Here is a 20,661-nt window from a genome sequence, read left to right as displayed (position 1 = left end):
GGAAAGCCACCGGGGTTCAAGATAGAGACTGCTACTGCTAAGTCACTCAGTCGTGTCCGACTCTGTGTGACCCCATAGACGGCAGCCCACCAGGCTCCACCGTCCCTGGGATTCTCCAGGCAAGAACATCGGAGTGGGTTGCCATTTCCTTCTCCAATGCAGGAAAGTGAAAAGTGAAAGGGAAGTCGTTCAGTCGTGTCCGACTCTTTGCGAGCCCGTGAACTGCAGCCCACCAGGCTCCTCCGTCCATGGGATTTTCCAGGCAAGAGTGGTGGAGTAGGGTGCCATTGCCTTCTCCACAAGATAGAGAAGAAACAGCAAAATCCCCAGGAGGAGTAAATTCCAGTACAAGTCATGGCGGCTTTAAAAATTTCCAAGAAATGCCACACTCGACGTCACCGACCTTTGATCTCCCTATTTGGGGGCAGATAAAAACCCTTACTAATCAAGCTGAAAATCTGGGTTTCTCAACAGGGAGTGCCTTGGAATCCTGAAAATATTTTTGTCGCTATGGTTGCTTTGCTTGCTTTTGCTTCCCCCGCTCAGGCTGACTTGATTAAGCACGCATATTGGGCTTATATACCTAACTCCCCTTTATTTCAGGTTAGAATGGACAGACATAGGACCAATCATATCCACTAATGACTCAATACATATGCCTCCTCCTTGGAGCTTGGAGGGGCCCTCTCATCCTGAAGAAGAAGGAAGACTAATTAACATTTCTCTAGGCTATGAAGTCCTTTCTTTATGCATGGGACCAACAGAATTATGCATTAATGTTAGTCGACAAACATGGGCTTTCGTCCTGCCTCCAAAAAAAAAAAAAAGAAAGAAAGAAAAAAGAACTTCCACACGTTTCTTGGACTGTTTGCTGCCCTGTCCTTTTATGAAAACCATGTCAATACTACCAAAGCTGCAAGAAAAGGACAAAAATTGGAATATAACGGGTTTACTGATAAGGACTTTAAATATACTCCTGTTTATTGGGATAGATGTCAAGCTAAATCAGGAAAATTAATGTTTGCGGCCAATTACACCATTGTTGATTGGGAACCCCATAGTATAAGGCTATCTAACTGCTCAGATGATATTAATAGTACTATGTGTGATTATATTATTCAAGTAACATAGAAGATTACCAACAGTTCAATGGAACACTTCCATGCAAAAGGACTCCTTGGCTGGCTCGATGGTGAAATGGCACCTCCTGGCCCTCAAATCATCCTCAATAAACAGATTGGGCCTGAACAAGGAGACATCTGGAAACTTGCTGCAAGTACTGAAACACTTGGAACTTGGACTGGATATTTCACAGGGACCAGTCATAGTCATAGTAACTATTCCTTCCATTATAATCATTCATATTTTATACAAGCTTGCATTCCCCTTCCTTTTGTTATAGCCATAGGAAACATAATTTAATAAGACTTTAGGTTCTATGACTTGTAAGATTGCAAATTGTATTCTTGTCTTAATTCCTCCATTTCTCTACAAAACAAATCCCTTTTGATTCTTCAATCTTGATGTAGTCTGTGGTTGCCAGTAGATCTCCAGCAACCCTGGGAAGAGGGTCCCCTGGTAGGACTTGCCTCCTGGTTACTCACTAAATTACTATGACGATCTAAGCTATTCAGTGGATGGTTAATTCTTGGCATTTTGGGGTTAATAGTCATTTGTCCCACTGCTGCTGTCACAGGCATTGCTTTACAAACCTCAATTCAAACACAAAACTTTATTCAAAATTGGACTAAAGATGCTCATACTATACGAGTCACTCAGGTTCAGATAGATGAAAAAGCTCAGGATAAAATTCAGGAATTAAAAACAGCCATCCAATGGGTTGGAGATCAATTAATAGATTTAAAAAAACAAGTATTATTAAATTGTGATTGGACTTCTACTCAATTTTGTATCACTCCTGTTTGGTTCAACCATAGTGCTTACAATTGGAAACAAATCAAATTTCATTTACAAGATATACATAATAACACTTCCTTAAATGTACAACTGTTGCAAAAGGAAATCTTTGAAACCTCTCCAAGAGTCTACCATCTTCCAACAATTTGGAAACCTCAGCTGAACAGCAAGCTGATCAATTATCTGGACTAGACCCTCGATCAGATCAGATCAGATCAGTCACTCAGTCATGTCCGACTCCTTGCGCCCCCATGAATCGAAGCACGCCAGGCCTCCCTGTCCCTCACCAACTCCTGGAGTTCACACAGACTCATGTCCATTGAGTCAATAGGCCATCTCATCCTCTGTCGTCCCCTTCTCCTCTTGCCCCCAGTCCCTCCCAGCATCAGAGTCTTTTCCAATGAGTCAACTCTTCGCATGAGGTGGCCAAAGTACTGGAGTTTCAGCTTCAGCCTCATTCTTTCCAAAGAAATCCCAGGGCTGATCTCCAACATACAAGCAATTTTCTGTAGAGTAGAAACTGACAAAACCAAGAGTAGAAACTGACAAAACCTTGTGAAGCAATTGTACCTCAATAAAATTAACTTTTGAAGATATGTTTTATGTTTAAGAAAACAGCTTAACTATGTGATTCTCACATCAATTAGCAAGTCAAAAGAGGAATGCTCAATGTGAATACCTTAATGACAAATTCAATATAAAGCCCTGAATACTGTACAACACACTTGTGAAGAAAATAGTAAGAATGAAACTAAATGCCAACGTACATGTACCAGTGTATATGTGTGTGTCAAAAGACTGAAAGTTTTCCCCCAAAATAAAAATGAGTTTAAAAAAGGTGGCAAGATCTAAACGTAAGACCAGAAACTATAAAACTCCTAGAGGAGAACATAGGCAAAACACTCTCCGACATACATCACAGCAGGATCCTCTATGACTCACCTCCCAGAATATTGGAAATAAAAGCAAAAATAAACAAATGGGACCTAATTAACCTTAAAAGCTTCTGCACATCAAAGGAAACTATTAGCAAGGTGAAAAGACAGCCTTCAGAATGGGAGAAAATAATAGCAAATGAAGCAACCGACAAACAACTAATCTCAAAAATATACAAGCAACTCCTACAGCTCAACTCCAGAAAAATAAACGACCCAATCAAAAAATGGGCCAAAGAACTAAATAGACATTTCTCCAAAAAAGACATACAGATGGCTAACAAACACATGAAAAGATGCTCAACATCACTCATTATCAGAGAAATGCAAATCAAAACCACTATGAGGTACCATTTCACACCAGTCAGAATGGCTGCGATCCAAAAGTCTACAAATAATAAATGCTGGAGAGGGTGTGGAGAAAAGGGAACCCTCTTACACTGTTGGTGGGAATGCAAACTAGTACAGCCACTATGGAGAACAGTGTGGAGATTCCTTAAAAAACTGGAAATAGAACTGCCTTATGATCCAGCAATCCCACTGCTGGGCATACACACTGAGGAAACCAGAAGGGAAAGAGACACGTGTACCCCAATGTTCATCACAGCACTGTTTATAATAGCCAAGACATGGAAGCAACCTAGATGTCCATCAGCAGATGAATGGATAAGAAAGCTATGGTACATATACACAATGGAGTATTACTCAGCCATTAAAAAGAATACATTTGAATCAGTTCTAATGAGGTGGATGAAACTGGAGCCTATTATACAGAGTGAAGTAAGCCAGAAGGAAAAACATAAATACAGTATACTAACGCATATATATGGAATTTAGAAAGATGGTAACAATAACCTGGTGTACGAGACAGCTAAAGAGACACTGATGTATAGAACAGTCTTATGGACTCTGTGGGAGAGGGAGAGGGTGGGAGGATTTGGGAGAATGGCAATGAAACATATAAAATATCATGTAGGAAACGAGTTGCCAGTCCAGGTTCGATGCATGATGCTGGATGCTTGGGGCTGGTGCACTGGGACGGCCCAGAGGGATGGTATGGGGAGGGAGGAGGGAGGAGGGTTCGGGATGGGGAACACATGTATACCTGTGGCGGATTCATTTTGATATTTGGCAAAACTAATACAATTATGTAAAGTTTAAAAATAAAATAAAATTGGAAGAAAAAAAATAAAAAAATAAAAAAGGTGGCAACAGAACCATCATCAGTCAGCTGGGTTTAGTTGACACGTTATGTTTGTGTATTTGCTATATGATAGTGTTTTAAATTTTTATGTATTTAATTCTGTTCAATTGCTTCTTTATTTGTCACACAAAGGCTTTTACTAACCTATTATGGATGACTGTTAATCAATGTGGTCTTTTAAACCTCGTTCACTCATTCATTTAAATACTAGTTCTTCATTCCAAGAAATTTATCTTTCCACAAGTTTTAACCAGTTATATCTATACGTTAAATTATCTTCCCACGATTGCTATAGGTACTTGAAAATCATATGTGTGTGTGTGTGTATATGTGTGTGTGTGTGTGTGTGTGTGTGTGTGTGTGTATACACTTAGGGATACACTTCAAAGGTCTCCGGAAATCAACTATACAACTTGGTAAAAAGCCATGTCACCTCACCCTTGAAATGCCTGTTTTAGACATTCCTGGCTGACTCAGATAAGTAACATCTTGAATGACCCTGCTCTTTCCTCTCCTCACTTTAGTTCCTGCTTTTATTTTTAAATATTTCTACATAGGCATCAGAATGTGAACCATCATGAGCAGAGGCACCCACCTCAGGTCACAGTAAATGCAGAACTCCAGGTCCATGTTGTTTCTTTTCCTTCAATTTTTGCCTGTGGTCCTAGATGTGCTGTGATGCTCTTCAGGACCTGTGAGTAAGAAAGCCTGTTTGTCCAGAGTTCTCTGGTGTTTGTTTCAATGTATGCCCTGCAAACATTATAAGAATTACAAGAGCTGGCCCACTGTCTCTGGTTGGGGTCTGTGGAAACTTAGGGCAAGGAGTAGAAGCCCAGGTAAATGTCTCAGGGTTCGAGCCAGTAGTACCACTATGGATGGGCAATGACTGATCCAAAACAACTGATATAGTCAGGAAGACTACACTGCCCTTGCAATTAACCCAGGAGAATATCCTTAAGTGCAATTGGCTTACTAGCTAGCAAACACAGGTGAGTAACACTGTCTAGGAAGGGAGCACTGCTTCTAGAGGTCTGGTGTCACTGCTATGGGTGCCTCAAGGACAGTAACAATTCAATGTTTTCCACAGAGTAGCAGGATCAAGGCCATATGGTCTGGTGAGATGATTGCATAACTAATTATAAAGGCCTTAATTGGCTATCTGGAGAAGGCAATGGCAACCCACTCCAGTGTTGTTGCCTGGAGAATCCCAGGGACGGCAGAGCCTGGTGGGCTGCCGTCTATGGAGTGGCACAGAGTTGGAGACGACTGAAGTGACTTAGCAGCAGCAGGAGGAGGTTAATTGACTATCAGTGTGTGTGATGTCCCTCTACCCCTCGAGGCCATGGAGACATAAAGAGGGTGGACCGGGTCCCAAGGCTATCGTCACTGCCTACGGAAAGGCTATCAGCTAAAAGTATGAGGAGAAGATATCCCTGTGGTGAGGAAGACAGAGACCTCTACTGGTAACCATAGACTCAACGTGTAGTACCAAGACTATCCTTCTTAAACTAAAAACAAGTGAAATATCATTGCCATACGAGTTCAATGGCTCCATGAAAAGGGAAAGGCAGCAGAGGCATTCTGTTTGTTTTTCTTTTTTACCCAGACATCAAGCCCCTAACCAGCCCACACCCAGTACTACTCTCTGTACATAGTTCCTACAATGTCAAGTCTTAGAGATGCCTACCAGGAACAGCTCAGCACAAATGGAATACCTTGTTGATAAAATGGAAATGGTAGCTTTAGCAGAAGCCTAACCTGATGTTTTGGGCAAACTCCAGGAGATACTGAAGGACAGGGATGTCTAGCGTCCCATCCATGGGGTCACAAAGAGTCAGGACTAGGACATGACTTGACAACTGAACCACAAAAACCACCCGACATTAAAAGTCTTTCTGAATTTCAGGAGGATGTGCTTCCCCCCAGGCTCAGACCCTTGCATGAGAGCCTTCAGGCAGGGACACCAGTACTCTCACTTCCCCCTCTTCTGGAGATTTGTGGAGCCATATGGGACCAATAGTTTTAGAATAAGTATCAGTGTCATTTACCAGTCACAGCACCATCATTATAAGCAAGGGAGTCTCCCTGGAGGTTTATGGCATTCTATCTGGCCTAAGGCATCGCTCTACTTAAGGGCAGCACTCCAGGCTCAATGTATAGCTGTCCACCTAGTCCTTAAGGAGGCCACCAATACGGGTCTTCCAAACAGTTGCACTTTCACAGATTGCTAGGCTGTTGCTAACAGTCCCCTCTGTAGATTGATTTCACCTACCCACTGCTCCCTTCTGCTGAGGCTTCCAGCTCTGCTGCCATAATCATTGACTTTTACATAAGATTCCTCTTTAAGACAGGTAATCTCTTTCCTTACTAAAATTATTCTTGTTTCCTTGGGATCAATAGATATTTATGACTCTGATCAGTGAAACCACTTTAACTGTCAGAAAACTCAACAGTGGACTCTTCCACAGAATATTCTTTGGCACTTTCAACCCCCAAAAGCTGGCTCACTTGAGTGTCATAACAGCCTTCTTACAGAGACACTCTTTAAAGTGCTTCCAGGCAAGGAGTCCCCCAAATGGATGGGAAACTAGCTCCATGCCTTCATCTTGCTTAACTCTTACCCACTGAATCTTCATCCTCATATAGAAATTATCGTACGCTCCCCAAATTTCTCTTTGGCAGTCCCCAAACTTTTACACTCTAAGACAATGTTCTTCCTATTTTCTCCTATGGCTCTAGTTCCCCTGCCTGCTATAATTGTAGAATCATTTCACTATCTACTCCACCTGCTGACCTGAGCAAGGAATGATGGTCCAATACGATCCCCTCTTTAAGCCATTTGGTGAGGCATCCCCACAGAATGCCCTTCCCCACCCCTCCCCCCACCCCCAGAATCCCCTGACCTGAAACATCACAAGTTAGTGTGAGATCACCCTTTGGAAACCCTGAGAAACTGAGGCATTATAAATGGAGCAGCCTCCACAGTGGCTGCTCTTCCTGAAAGTAATCATTAGAAGTGCTGGCTGAAACAACCAAATTCTTGGGAAAGCAGAAGGTAGTTAGATAGGAGAATACCCAAACCATCTCAGTAAAAGTACATGTACCTATGGAGCAACTCCCTGAAAATGAATAGGAGGCTGGAAGAAAGACTCCATGTAACCAATGGTGTGATGAAGACGTGCATACAGTCAGGTAGGAAGGGAGGGGAGGCAATTGGGATGGGACGTGGGCCACAAGGAAAGGTCACAGAAGAGAAGAATATCATGGGTTCAGAGATCCTCCAGGGTGTGATGGATTCAGACTGTGTAATGGGGCCCTATCCCTGGGATCTGACACCAGGAAGATGATTCTGCTCAGCTGGTTTGAAAGCCAGGGTAATTAACAGGAAGGATGTAAGAAATTTGAACTCCAAGAGTGAAGAGGATTGGAGAAGGCAATGGCACCCCACTCCAGTACTCTTGCCTGGAAAATCCCATGGACGGAGGAGCCTGGTGCGCTGCAGTCCGTGGGGTTGCTGGGAGTCCGACACGACTGAGCGACTTCACTTTCGCTTTTCGCTTTCATGCATTGGAGAAGGAAATGGCAACCCACTCCAGTGTTCTTGCCTGGAGAATCCCAGGGATGGGGGAGCCTGGTGGGTTGCCGTCTATGGGGTCGCACAGGGTCCGACACGACTGATGCGACTTAGCAGCAGCAGCAGCAGTGAAGAGGATGCACACATTTGTTTAGTTCTGAACAAGGCAGAATAATTGGACTGCATCTGCCCTGAATGCTGGCCAGGTTTCCAGGACCACCATAGTGTCCACCAACACATGGTGAGTACCTACTCGTAATTCCTCTCACTCTACTGCTGCTCTCCTGGCCTGCAGTAAAGTTCCTTTCCTGAGACAGGGGAGAGCATGCATTCAAGAGAAACAGAATCAGTTTAGACCCAACCCTCAGGAATTCTGTTCCGAAAACCTGGGACTAAATCCCAAAGACAAGCGGTGTTTTTGGCCACTGTGCGGATCAAAAGCCACATACTTGTCAGTGGCATTAACACCTCCATCTCCAGCCTCACTTCTAACAATGTCAGCACTCCTAGCACACAGTGGGATGTCACATGACTGACACTCACCTCAGGTCCAGCTCTCCAACCAAAGCCACCGGGCAAATGTAGACTGCACAGGAGTGTTCCCTCATAAGGACTGCCCCTTTAACCAGGATAGTCATTGTTTCACCTTACGTCACAGACACTGAGCAAAATGAGCAATTAAAGTGTTTTAGTTTCAGATGAAAGAGTAAGGAAAAAAACATGAACAAGCAACAGATGAAATAGAGAAATAATTTAACAGCGTTTGAAACATGAATAACTAGAATACAAAAGCAGTGAGGGATAGCGGTGGCACTGCATTTGGTCTAGTCTAGTACACCGAGGCATTAAGATTGTAAGGTTGTAAAAGGTCATTGAGGCCAGTGACCGCATTTCTTTATTAAATTTGGAAATATGTGTCCCCGTCCCCCCGCCGCACCCCAGGCATGCAGGCAGGTCTGGAGAAGTTCCTGCCAGATCCTAGCTCTGAAACCTCCCCATCAACCTCCTTTGCAGCTCTCTCCATCTTATCACCAACCTGTAGCATTTGCTGTCCCTGTCCTGGGAAAAATTCTCTGCTCTTGCAGTCTTCATCATCTTTTACGAGTGCCTGTCCATTGTCCATATCTTGAGCTGCCTGCTGATTGAATGGAAACATTTGAGGAATGGAAATTAGAGGCTACAGGCAGGCCTAGACTGAAACTTCTTGATTAAATTCCATAGAGGCAACCTGCACTGCCTTTTAGCTAAACTGAATGTTATCAGTGATTTGAATCCTATTGAACTGATCATCTGAGAGATGATCATTTTCTCTATGAAACTGGCACTAAAAGGCTTTTATATGGCTTCATTTTGGGTGTATGTCATCTCCAAGGCACCCTGTACCTGTACTGTTACCTTGAAATATTCTCAGTTGAGCATGCCTTGGGCCTGATGTGCTGCACTACAGTCTGTCTTTCAGGCTTGGCTAAGGTGGAAGGTAGAGAGGTCTTGTTGACCCTGTCTCGAGTTGGTAGAGGACTCAAAGTCCGCCCTCTTAATCAGTACTGGCCACATGTCCCTGGTATGGATGCAGGTGTTAATGGTGAGGTTGCCTGGAGCTGTGGTTTTGCTCCTCATCACAGACCTTGTTGGGATTGAGGACCACGTACATCTCCATGGGTTATCGCCCTTTAGTTTGGACTGTATTGCAGTCTTTTTTTTTTTTTTTCCAGATATGTAGATTGCAAGGTAGAAGGGTGACCTCTTGGAAGGTGGGGTGGGTCTCAGGAGTCCAGAGGACTGGGGAGAAGAGTGGTGGCCACAGACAACAAACTCTGCCATGGAGAAGGTGACAGCAACACACCTGGTTACCTGTGTGGGTGGACAGGCCCAGGCAGCTCCAACAGTTTGGGAGGCCTTGTGATCCTTTCAGTTGCCCTGTGGCTTCTGCAGCCTAGTGTCTTGGTGAGGGCAGGTTTAGGGAGGCATGGTTAGCATGACACCACAGCTTTGTGATTCCACTAAAGCAATAGGCAGTGATGCCTTGGTCACTACTCTTTGCCTCCTATGGATTTATAAAGAGATGTATGCGAAGGGTAAAAGGAGAGGACTGTATGATTTTCATGAGGTCAGGCTGCCTTCCTTATGTGCCTGTTTTCTTCTACTACTTCTTGTGAATTATGCTCATTCTAATATTTCCTAGGTCAACTTGACCCAGGAAATGGGGATAAGTTCTAGCCTAGCTGAGTCTCTAAAGAGACCGTGAAAGCTCTTAGGGAGCATTAGGAAACTGTGAGGATAATCAGTTGATGGGAAAGAGAGTTTTTTGCAAGCTTCCATTCACTGAAAACCTATGTAAGTAAAGGAGGCCTCTTTTGGAATTGACAGCTTCTTCTCAAGAGGAAGTGTGTGTATTGGTTTGCCAGGGTTGTCATAACAAAGTGCCACATACCAGGTAGTTTCAATAAATTATTTCTCAAACTTCTGGGGAACAAGCCAGCACTCAGAGGGTCAGCAGATTTGGTCTTCAGATGCCTCTTTTGGATTGTGACTGGCCATTGTCTGGCTTTGTCTTCACACAGTAACATCTCTATGTTGTCTGTGACTGATCTCCTTTTCTTATAAACTGCCAGTTGTATTAACACAAGTACCTATATATAGGCCCTATTTCCAAACAGGGTCAGAAAGAAATTATAGTTTATGCACAGTTTGACTACATATAAAGTGCAGAGAGTTCGAGCTTCAACATACCCATTTTGAGAGAATATGGTTTATTCCATAATATTGATATTCTTCTTTCCACTTGGTGCTGCTGTATATTTATCTGTCTCCCAGAATTCACCCCATGAAGTGGGCCTCCGCAACACAGAAAGCAACTGGTTAAGAATAAAGGGTTGTCCAGGGGTAATACAGATGAAAACACCATTCAGAATTTCTTACCAATCTAGAAAACCTCTCCAGAAAGACCTAAGAGAAGAAAGACATTTCTATTTTTGAGTAAGTATTAAACCATAATGGGAGGCACATGATAAGCAAACTACTAAAAGATTGATGCCAGCCCACCAGGCTCCCCCATCCCTGGGATTCTCCAGGCAAGAACACTGGAGTGGGTTGCCCTTTCCTTCTCCAATGCATAAAGGTGAAAAGTGAAAATGAAGTCACTCAGTCCTGTCCAACTCTTCGCGACCCCATGGACTGTAGTCTACCAGGCTCCTCTGTCCATGGGATTGTCCAGGCAAGAGTACTGGAGTGGGTTACCATTTCCTTCTCCAATGCTCTCTATGTGTATCCTAGCAAATCAGTTCATTACAAACATTTTCAAAATAGTAAGTAGTCATCAAGTAGACTTAATGACAACCTTTGTCACACTTTGTCTTAAATTCACATGGTAATTGGGGGAGCTCTCAGTGTGTGCTAATTTGCTTTATATAGAAGAAGGATAAACAGCTCATATGTGGTTTTGGAATGAGGCATTCTCTCAAAGTGTCTGTTACTCTCCATAGACTTGAGAGATAAGGTGCTGCTTTTACCGGATACCCGTCTACCCAACAACATTAGGCCAAGCAATATGGACACAGGGGAGTTTGGGCCATACAAGGAGATGTGGTTTATGCCTTTAAAAATTGCAAGCTCCTCCAAAGCTCTCTGCAAAGCCACTTACAGGAAAGGTGAAGGAGGAGTGTCCTTAGCTATTGCAAACTTCCTGCTGTCAGATCCTGTGTTCTTGAGGTAAGGTCATGGTCAGGTAACAGTGTTCCTGTAATCCTCGAGGGAAACAAATAGTATTCTGTATTCTGAAAGGAAAGGTCCCAAGCTGGACTTTCACCCTCCAAGTTCCTGGTAAGGAGGAGGGGGTCTCTGTGCAGGCTGGCTATCCTGTCATTCATCTAGCACCGAGTCTTGGTCCTCCCACCAGTGCCCAGTCCCAGCTGGAAGAGGCAGCTCTCAGTTTTCAGTGCCCCCTCCCAGGCCCCCATATCCTTCTCAGCCATCTTCAATGAGGGAGCCAGGTGCCCAGCATGCAACTGGCCCTCAACCTCCTCAGTCTACCCAAATGGGAGGCTGGGTCCCATAGACTGTGACCCACACAGCTTCAGGTTGGGATGGGACATGTTGGTCACTGCTTGGAAACCTGGGCCAGGCCAGTGAGTGGCTCAAGCAAAGGCTCTGGGACTCTGTAAGCCATAGCTTGTCCCCAAGCTCCTCAGTTCATTACCCAGCCCAACACCAAGGGACTGGAGGGCCCTGGGGGAAAGCTGTAAGAGGTCTTTCACTACACTCTGCTGAGAGGCTTTCTGTTGGTGGAGTTGGTCTTCTAACTTCACTAATCATCTTGAGCTAAGGCCTGCAGCCCCATTGTCCACCCATGCCTCTATTACAGCATCTGTCCTGATGAGTTTATTCAACCTATGACTAAAAGTTGGTAACTCGGACCATCATGGGCCATTTGCGCTAGCCCAACGACCACGGTCTACTCTGTTTCTGTATCGCAGGGATTTCAACTTCACAACATCATGTGATGAAAAAAAAAAAATTTGTCGTCCTGTAACTGAAATATTTTACTTAGCATAATGTCTTCAAGAACATATATACTGCAAATGGGGGAACCATTTATTTATTCACTGTTGGAGGTATACTTGACATGTAATATATTTCAAACGATTATCACTGGACTATAGTCTCTTTATAATGTTTGTTTTTGTTTCTGTTGCATGTACATCAAAGTGAATCAATTTCATGTGTGCATATATCCCATCATTTCTGGATTTCTTTCCCATTTAGGTCACCACAGAGCTCCGAGTAGAGTCCCTTGTTCTTTTATTGTTCTCAGAATGTAAACATTTTTAAAACTTTAACTGGTGGATAATTACTAAGTATACAACATTGTGATGGTTTCTGCCATACATCAGCACTAATGAGCCATAGGTGGACATGGGCCCCACCCATCCTCAAGCCCCTCCACCTCCCTTCCTTCCTCCCTCCCTTTCTCCCTACATTTTCTGGGTTGTTCCAGAGCACTGGCTTTGGAAGCCCTGCTGCATGCATATGAATACCTGAAAGGTGATTTTCCTACATGAAATACATAATTTTCTGTGTTTCACATGTGGGTGCAGATTTTTCTGCATGAAATAGGAAATGTGCATTTCATACTTGTAAATCTACTTGTATAATTTTCTTCATCAAATACAGAATCTTGTCTGCCTAACATATGGATACCTGTGCACACTTTTTCCTACATGAATGGGGAAGTCTATATATTTCACCTATGAAAAGTTGAGCATACATTTTCCTGCTTGAATTGTGAAATTGTATGCATTTCCTATATGAAATCTCAATGAAGTTTTGCTGACATGAAGTACATAATTAAGATATGGGGAACCAATATGGAATTTGAATTACCTCTATTTCACAAATGGAATTCTGGGCACTGTTTCTTCATAAACTATCATATTTTGTGTGTGTGTGTGTGTGTGTGTGTGTGAGTGTGTGAGTGTGTGTGTGTGTATACACATACATACATACTCATATATATGAGAATGACTGTTAACCATGAAATATGGAATTCTCTGTATTACCTGTATCAAACTCTAGGTATTAATTATCCTTTGTGAAATTTGGACTTCTCTATATTTCACATCTGAAGATCAGAATGGAGTTTTCCTATAAGAAATTAGGAAATCTCTGCATTTCATATGAACCAGTGGTTCTTCAGCCTCTGAAACATCTGTGTTCCCTGTTTGCATTTGTGTCCCTCTGCCTTGCATGTGTGTGTGTGTGTGTGTGTGTGTACAGGTGTGTGCTATGTTTGTGTGTGTTTCTGTGTGTGTGTGTTCTCTCAGTGTGAAACCCCAGGAATCCCAGGAGACATAGTGTGAGCAAGGCATCTCTTTGTGCACTTAACATGAGTGTGTCCATGTTAGCTATATCGCCAGGAGGTAGATAGTAACTAACACCCAGAGAAACACTGGGCTGGAAGAAGCACAAGCTGGAATCAAGATTGCTGGGAGAAATATCAATAACCTCAGATACGCAGATGACACCACCTTTATGGCAGAAAGTGAAGAGGAACGAAAAAGCCTCTTGATGAAAGTGAAAGAGGAGAGTGAAAAAGTTGGCTTAAAGCGCAACATTCAGAAAACGAAGATCATGGCATCTGGTCCCATCACTTCATGGGAAATAGATGGGGAAACAGTGGAAACAGTGTCAAGCTTTATTTTGGGGGGCTCCAAATCACTGCAGATGGTGACTGCAGCCATGAAATTAAAAGATGCCTACTCCTTGGAAGGAATGTTATGACCAACCTAGAGAGCATACTCAAAAGCAGAGACATTACTTTGCCAACAAAGGTCCATCTAGTCAAGGCTATGGTTTTTCCAGTGGTCATGTATGGATGTGAGAGTTGGACAATGAAGAAAGCTGAGCGCCGAGAAATTGATGCTTTTGAAGTGTGGTGTTGGAGAAGACTCTTGAGAGTCCCTTGGATGGCAAGGAGATCCAACCAGTCCATTTTAAAGGAGATCAGCCTTGGGTGTTCTTTAGAAGGAGTGACGCTAAAGCTGAAACTCTAGTACTTTGGCCACCTCATGAGAAGAGTTGACTCATTGGAAAAGACTCTGATGCTGGCAGGGACTGGGGGCAGGAGGAGAAGGGGACGACAGAGGATGAGATGGCTGGATGGCATCACTGACTCGATGGACATGAGTGTGAGTGAACTCCGGGAGTTGGTGATGGACAGGGAGGCCTGGCGTGCTGCGATTCATGGGGTCGCAAAGAGTCAGACAGGACTGAACGGAAGAATTGAACTGAACTGAACTGAACTGAACTGAACGCCCAGGAGGGGCACTTTTGTCCCCCTGAAACACTTGGCTGAGGAGCTCTCCCTCTCTGGGAAGTGCATCTGTGCGCCTGGTGCATATCCTTAGGCACCCTTGTCCCTGCTCTAAGCCACAGGCCGAGGTGGTGGGGGAGGCAGGGCGGGGGTGGGGGAGGCGTGTCGGGGGTAGGGTGTGGGGGGCGGAGGCCGAGAGCTGACAGAACTTGGGCTAGGGTCTTCCAGAGTGGTTTGCCTTGGGGCTGCTGCCTGGGGCCCAGACAGCAAGCAGAGGGAAGTGGTGTGCTCCTTTCTCAGAGCATGGCTGCATTCCTGACACTGCTCTAGCCTAAGGCACAAGTTTAGGGATGGACTCTGCATCAGTTGAGCCACGGTGAGGTCAGTGTATGCCCCCACATCCACCCCCACGCTCTCTCACGGCTTGCAGTTTGGATCCAAGGTGAGCAACTACGTCCCTGATGTATCCAGGAACCCTGTCTCACCTGTGTGGATCCCTGAACACACAGTAGTTGTTCGCTTCCCCAGCGGCAATTTCAACCTTGAGGATGGTTGCAGCCTCAAGTTCAGGTTCCTTTCCTTTGCCTCCCTACTGGCCTAACTCTCCCAGTCTCTCTTCAGGCACTTCTGCACTGCTGGGCAGGCAAATGGCTTGCGTGGATGGCAGCATTGAGCACAATTTGGCCGCAGGGTCACCCACTGCCAGAGTGCCCAGAATTCCAAGGGGCGTGCCCCATGATCCAATACCTTTAGAATCCATTTGATTGGCTCGTGATGAGGTCTGGGGGGGTCAGGACGTACAGTTCCGCTGCTTCCGGCCAACATATCATGTGTGTGCCTAGCGTCACAAAGCTCTGTGCATACGTATTTCTCCTTCCCTGCCAGTACTGTTGCGAGCAAGCAGTTGCTGGCGCAGAGTAGATTGTAGCGGGTGGGCGGGCTGTGCAGGCCACTTGCTGTGCTCTTGTATCCAGCTTCTTAGCAGATCGGGGTCATGGCCAGGACCACATGGAGCGTGAGGTTGGGCCAGACGAAGGCGGGAGCTCCCCTGGATCCTGGATTTTAGTTGTGAGCCCGGGTCTTTACGGGGCAGGGTCCCTGGGCCCTGCCTTCCGGGTGGGGGAGGCAGAGCAGATGCCGGTCCCACGTGGCACACCAGGCAAAGAGGCCGCCCTTTTCAGGGTGGAAGCGGTAGAGAAAGGAGCGGCCCGGAGGAGGGAGAGGTGGTGGGGATCGGGCAGCAGTTCCAGCAGCTGGTGGAAGACATGGAGGACGTGGAGGTGGTGGTGAAGGAGGAGCCAGAGCCGGTGGCCTCAGAGGAGCGGGAGGGAAAGCCGGGGAAATGTCCAAGGCCCGGAGCCCTGAGTGACCGGCCCCCAGTGGAGGCGCTGGCAGCCCTGCAGGTGGCTGGATCCTGTGAATAAGAAAGCCCAAAGGACCCACACTCGGCTGAAAGACAAGAACTGTCAGAGGCGGAAGCTGCATCTAGAACACAGAAGCGCTATCATCCAGGGAATCCGTGGCTTCTGGGTCAAAGTTGTATCCTTGATGTGGTGCTTGTGGAATTTGTTTTACCTGGGCTGTTGCGAATGCAGTTTACAGATCTGGCAGTTTTGGTACAAAATGTATGTAATGGGTGATGGGTAATCAGACGGGTGATGTCCTTGCTGTTTTGGTTAGCAGGAATAATTGATACGTGGGCTTTACTTGCAGAAGTCCCAATAAGAATTGTCATTAGTACCAGGGACTCTTCAGAGAAAAGGCTTGTCTGGAATACAGGTCTCCAAAACCTGAATGAATTTGGGGGTGATGTTGCAGTGTGTAAGTGTTCATGCTAGTTGCAACTAGGAATGCTTGTTTTCCAGAAATAAACTAACTTTTAGGAGTCTGAGATGGAGCTTAGACCTTTCTGTTAGGAACAGAACGTCTTTGCATTGATAGGTGTAGCCTGGGGGCTTGTTGGGCCTTCACACAGTCTGTGTGTACTAACTCCACACAGATGTGAAGAGTTAACTAGGAGCAAGTTGAAGTCAGACAATGCCAGGCTACTCTCTAGGCTACCTTTCTTCTTCCAGCGCATCTACAGGCTCCTTGACCTAAGGCAGTTTATGAACCACCCCCAAATGTCAGTCATGGTGAGTGAACAAGATAAAGACACACTTAACTACATGACCAACTTAAAGGTCAGGCAGGGGACACTGATAATTGTGGCAGGGGGATGCATGGGGAGGGGAGGGGAAACGATATATCCCTGAAAACAGTTAAGGACAGCTCTTCTATAAAGAGGTTTCACACCCACCCCACCCCCACCCCACCCCCACACTTTGTCCTGGCAGGTGGAGGATCTCCAGCATCCCACTCTTCGCTGCAAGATCACACTGTCTTTTCAGAAGAACAAGTATTTCCAGAATGAAGTGATTCGTTAAGGAATATCTCATTAACATCACTGGTAAGAGGCAGCTCACTGGATTTGGGGTGTGGGGGGAGAAAGGCCCTTAGGTTGAACTTGAAAACTGATTTAGGTCTTTCTCCCATAGTCCTTTTCTTGCAGGATACTGAGCATCTCATTTCACTCTAATTCAGTGGCACCAGGGATTTGAACGCAAGGCATACAGCCACAGGCACTGCAAGCAGCATTAACTTCTTCAACTGGTTCTTTGACCATAACTTTGCAGGATCCAGCAGGATTGCTGAGGTGGTGTCCCACTGGACCACTGGGCCAGTATAGGTGGTTGATGTTGGAGTTCTTGGTGGCACACTGGAGGGCCTGGGGTCTGGCCAGCTTGTTTCCCTGGCAGATCATCATTAAGGATCTGTGGCCCAGTCAGTTGCAGTACTACATGAGAGGGAAGGCTCCACCACAGGGATGCACTGGGAGGATTGAGGAGACCAGGGGCTGGGCACTGACATAAGTGTTTTCCAGGAGCCTTGGTCACTTGTTTCTCTTGTGGAGAAATTAAGACTCCATGGAATACAGAGTGAAACCAGGGCATGAGGGCATCAGCATGAGACAGCAAGTGTGAAAACCAGGTTCTAACTAGGGAAGCTTGAGGTAGATGAAGCAGCCAGGTCAGTCCAAAGTCACTCTGATTTAAATTTGACTCAGCTGCACATCTCTGAACTGTCGTTCCATGGACAACAATTCTGCCCTCTTAAATTGGGTCCCACCTACTATTCCTCATGAAGTCCCCTTTCCACAAAGATCTGTGAGTCTTCTTTGTGCAAGGCTGTACCCCCACTGACCATCATTTGCTCCCATTTTGATCATCACATTTGTTTGCTAATTTTCATTTGCATCTTTTTTGCCTGCCACAATCATTCTGAAAATACTGGCCATCGTGCAGGATCATGGAGATTACTATTTTAATTGGACGATAGTTACAATATTGTGACGGTTTTTGCCATCCGTCGGCCAACATGAATCAGCCATAGGTGTACACGTGTTCCCCCAGTTCCTGAACCCCCCACCCACCCACCTCCCTCCCCACCCCATCTCTCTGGGTTGCCCCACAGCCCGACTTTGGGTGCCTTGCTTCGTGCATCAAATTCACACTGATCATCTGTGTTACACTGGTAATTTATGTGTTTGGGGGCTATTTACTTCAATCATCCCACCCTCACATTCTCCCACTGAACCGAAAAGTCTGTTCTCTATGTCTATGTCTTATCTGCTGCCCTGCATGTTGGATGATCATTACCACCCACGTGGTCCTAAACTCTATATATTTGTGTTAACATGTAGTATTTGTTTTCCTCTTTCTGACTTACTTCACACGTGTAATAGGCTCCATGTTCATTCCACTTCACTAGAACTGACTTTGATGTGTTCCTCTTTAGAACTGAATAGCATGCCATTGTGTATATGTACCACGATTTCCTTATTCCTTCTTCTGCTGATGGAAATTTAGGTTGCTTCCATGTCCTAGATATTGTAAATAGTTCTACAGTGAAGATTGGGGTACATGTTTTTTAGTATTTGCTTCTAGGAAATGTGAAAGATCACAAGACTCTTTCCTGGGAACTGACTTGAAAGAGTAAAGCTGTCTTTAGGATTGTTCAGAGAGGATACGTTTATATATCTGTGTCTGTTTGGAAAGGAACCCCTCGATTTTGAGAAACTTATGATGGAGTGTCCCTCTTTACCTAAAATTAAAAACCTAAGAAGCTGCTTCACATGGAGATCAATGGCCAGCATAGTTCTCATGCACAGGAAAGTAACAAAGAGTGGTCTGGTGGGGAACCGGATGGAGAGGGAGACACCAGTAAACCTGAAATAATTCTGAAAGATAAATAAACAGCCTCGACTGTATGTGTCTATGTATTGTTTGGGCATGTCCTCAGGACAGATACTTCAGCTCCATGCAGGCATCTCAGTTTACTGTGTGGGAATTATCAGTCCATGGAGAGTTGCAGAGGAGGTTAAGTCATACTTTGGGTGTGTGTCAGAGGACACAGTTCTTTCTGTGGGGTGGGGTTTGGGGGTGAAGGAGAAAGAAGACGAGGAGCCATTAACTGTGGGTCTGGCCACTTTGCACATTCACGGAAAAGGTGTGGTGAACAAGGGCCAGAGATTGAAATAGTGGAACTCAATTTTGTTGGATGGTGGTGCCCCAAGTATCCTCTCCGTTGGATATCATCAGACAGTTTAAGAGTACAGAACGAGGAAAAGCCCTTAACATTCAACTCACTGTGAACCAGATAGCCTCCTTGTGTATATGAGCATGTGGTCTTTTGCTGAGATAGTCACCTTCCCAGAGCTAGGGTTCCAGGCAACATGTTAGGGAATGGGAGTATAACGTATATGGAGGGGCTGTGGCCTAGGGAGAGAGAGAGATGGGTGGGAAGGCAGTGAGGATTACCAGGTGAAAAGGTAAAATCTGCCAGGAAACAGATAAGCAAACAAAAACAGATCCATAATATATGTTTGAGCTCATGTGAACTCCCTTTTCCAGGAACTCAGATTAGGTACAAAGTGTACAGGGGCAGAAGAGAGGGGAATGGGCATGAGAAACAGGCAAGGCCTCCCTAGCCTGGTGCTCTGTGTTCCATGATGACTCATTGGTTAATATCTCAATTTCCAGATAGGTGTAAGCTCTTTGCCCAAGGCCCTCTATCAAGCTAAGGTGCAGAAATATCAACATTTGTCTCACAAACCCTCTGGTGACTGTGTCTCATCCTTACTGAATGGCTCGGCACAGACTGTTTTCAACCACAAGGGACCTGTACTACTTCTGGGCTTCTGTCACTACTCCGTGGGCCAAGGGCCAATGGGAGCACCTGGGGCATATGGAACTCACCCAGGGACTGGTGAGGGTGAGCTTAGGGTGGTCCTTGCCAAGTAGGTGACTGCTTCCTGGAAACACGTCCACTTCTGGATGGGGCAAAGGACGGACGGGCACAAATGTTGTATGGGGAGTTCAGCATTTGCCCCACCGTGTACTCCTCTCATCCCGGATACAATGGCTCCAACATGGGCATGCCTGAGGGTGATATTTCTGTCCCACATGGAGTTCTCACTCCACATATTGCTAAAGCAACATCCCTTTCCAGGGCAAAGGGTCAGGGTTGAACATCAAAGTTCATGGGTTTATGGATGTCCCTTTCATGGGGCACTGAATTAGACCTCCTGCTTAGTGCAAGCTTTTGCATTTGAATATCTGTAGCCTAGCTTTGCCCCTTCTACAGAGGAGCATCTAAAGCTCTAGAAGTCAAGGCTTGGCCTTCTCTGGGTGCTGTCCGAACAACCAGCCCAGGAAACACTTCTTACTTTCTTAATCTGTAAACTTCAAAGAACCCTTGAGACTCCCACAGGCTCGTACCTATCTTTCTCAGTGCTAGTTAAAAACAAAATGGAACACAAACTATGCTCTAATAACTCTGCAGTCGGTGTGAGATGGCATAACAATCCATGGTTTGTGGGACCTTAGACTGGACTTATTCTAGGGACTCACGATGTTTACCCACATTCAGAAGTTTTAGTAAGGTTTTGTAAAGAACTTAAAAAGGACCTGAAATGTATGGGACAGGTTCCCCAGTGCCTAATATTTTCTGCCAGTGCTTCAGTACCAGGGGTGGCTTTAGCTCTAACCTGTCCTGGGATGAAGTATGCAAAGTTGGTTCATGGATCAGTTAGTAAAACTTAAACATGTGTAGTTGACTTGATTGTCATTCTCTGGAAACTTGCCATGACTTGTGTCCCAGTCTCTTTAGGGTTTTCAGTTGG

This window comes from Bos taurus, chromosome Y (genome assembly GCF_002263795.3).
Source record: "Bos taurus isolate L1 Dominette 01449 registration number 42190680 breed Hereford chromosome Y, ARS-UCD2.0, whole genome shotgun sequence".
Taxonomy (NCBI): Eukaryota; Metazoa; Chordata; class Mammalia; order Artiodactyla; family Bovidae; genus Bos; species Bos taurus.
Note: the sequence above shows the minus strand (reverse complement) of the source record.